A 2,082-nucleotide genomic window follows, 5' to 3' on the forward strand; every position below is an offset into this window, starting at 1 on the left:
CATCGCTCACCCTCAATACCAAACCCTCTGTAGTGGGAGGGCCTGCTGACCAGCTCTTGTCACGCTGACCTAATCACCCGTGCCAGGGCTGCAGCCGAGGACCAAGGGTGCCTGGACTCAGACGAACACACCCCACCGAGCAATGGCTCAACGACCAGTGTTTGCTCTAATAAATGTTCATTCTACCTCCCTCCCTCCCTCTCTTTCTCTCTCTCTGTATCTCTCTCTCTTTCTCTCTATCTCTCTTTCTCTCTATCTCTCTTTCTCTCTCTCTCTCTCTCTCTCTCTCTATTTATCTATCTATCTCTCCATCTCTCCAAAAAACGGTTACGAGATCGAATGGTGTAGTAAAGTGACCAACCTACGATTTCTCCCTGGGCCGTTTGGCGTGAATTGACCCCGTTTTATTCCCAATTAGATTCGTCGTTTTCTATTCCTTTGTCTTGTCCTTAGGGTAGTGACTGCCTATAAAATATTTCCGGATCTTTGGGTGCTTAAGGAGATTAACCCCGTATCCCATCTTCCTATTGGTAGCATGCCCTTAGCAGAATACAGAATTTTGTTTTCGCACCCATTGTAGTTCCAAAGGAGGTAACTAAAATGTAAACTTCATCAAATCTTGCTATGCACCAGGTGGGTGACACTACACGTAACGTGACGCTAAATAAAAATGGCAACACTCTAGTACAAGTTGTCGTTCCGGCCGCGAAGTTTTACCAGGTCGTGATACACGGCAAAAGCCATCATAGAGGCCAGTTTACGCGCATTTTTAATTCTGTAGCTACAAAAACGTCATAACTTTCCTCATCGAAATACAAGCTGCGCTCCACAGCTACTGTATAAAATTTGCACAATGTTAAACAGGTTTTGTGTACTACGATTTTTATAAAATTTTCGTAGAGGCTACTGAAAAACTACACGCGCTAACGTTGATAAAAATATAACCCGCACTTACCATTACAGATGCGGTAGCATTCTTTTTTGCTCTTGAACGAATTTCGGTATTTCGGACAGTCAAACACACTGTACCATTCGCACTTTCTGGAGTTTGGATTAAACCATGCGCCGCTTTCTCTTTGCACCAGCTTTCTCGTGCACTGCTTTGTTTTGTTCATAAGTAGAGCACAGCTGCCATAATCCGGATCTGCAATAATAAAACCAAGGTAAGCGAGCGATAATTTTCTGTGTCAAAAAATGGCTGTTTTTTTTTCTTAAGACATGTACAGCTTGGCTTTATTTTTGAAGCTCACCTCGGCAGGTTTTGTTACACGATTCTTGTGTTTCGAAACGATTTTCGTTTCCGTCGTTACACCCACCGTGGTAAAACATTTGGCAGCTCTTGGCTGAGAAATTATAAAACCACGCACGAATCGCAGCCCTGCAGTTTCCTTCTGCAGGTTCGAATGTGCAGTAATCAGGCATCCGACGTCCAGAAGTTGCAATTACTGAAAAGAAAAAAAATAATTGGTTGCGTTATGTTCTGCAATCTTTGCTTCAGAGTAAATCACGCCGAATGGCAAAAGAGAATCTCCATTCTTTAAAGGGTACGGCCCCATCCCGTTTGACCACATGTCCTCCCTTCTTGATAACATAAGCATTGTGTACAACCACAACAATCAGCTTCACCGCAAGCTAATAGGGGCGATGAACATAAAGACGCTCTGGGAAATTTGCGTTACTGAAGCTTCTGTGTCCTTACACGACAGAGGTGTCATGTCTTGGCTGTTCCTAAATGCAGGCAAGAGCAACCTTGCTATTTGCTTTAAAATGAGTTTTCGTGTTCGTTTTCTGTAATAAAATTTCAGTTGATCGTATCCGATCCTCCAGTGTTTTTCTATTGTTATGCACTCGTTTAAAGCTGCTCAGTTGTGTCGCTATGTATGCCAACCAATTCGGCCAACTCCCCGTCTCGCTGCTTCCCAACTCCTTCCTCAACTTCTTTCTTTTACTCCTACCTTCCTAACCTTTTCCGAAACACTCATAATCCCCTTTCCCTCTTCGTTTCTTCCTCCCCCTGTTCCTCGTACCTATCCTCCAGTAGTTCGCATAAGCCAAGGAGACCTGTGGGATTTCTATGAGCAA

This window comes from Haemaphysalis longicornis, unplaced genomic scaffold, assembly GCF_048455015.1.
Source record: "Haemaphysalis longicornis isolate Haplotype H1 unplaced genomic scaffold, Haemaphysalis longicornis Haplotype H1 scaffold_5, whole genome shotgun sequence".
In the NCBI taxonomy this organism is placed as follows: Eukaryota; Metazoa; Arthropoda; class Arachnida; order Ixodida; family Ixodidae; genus Haemaphysalis; species Haemaphysalis longicornis.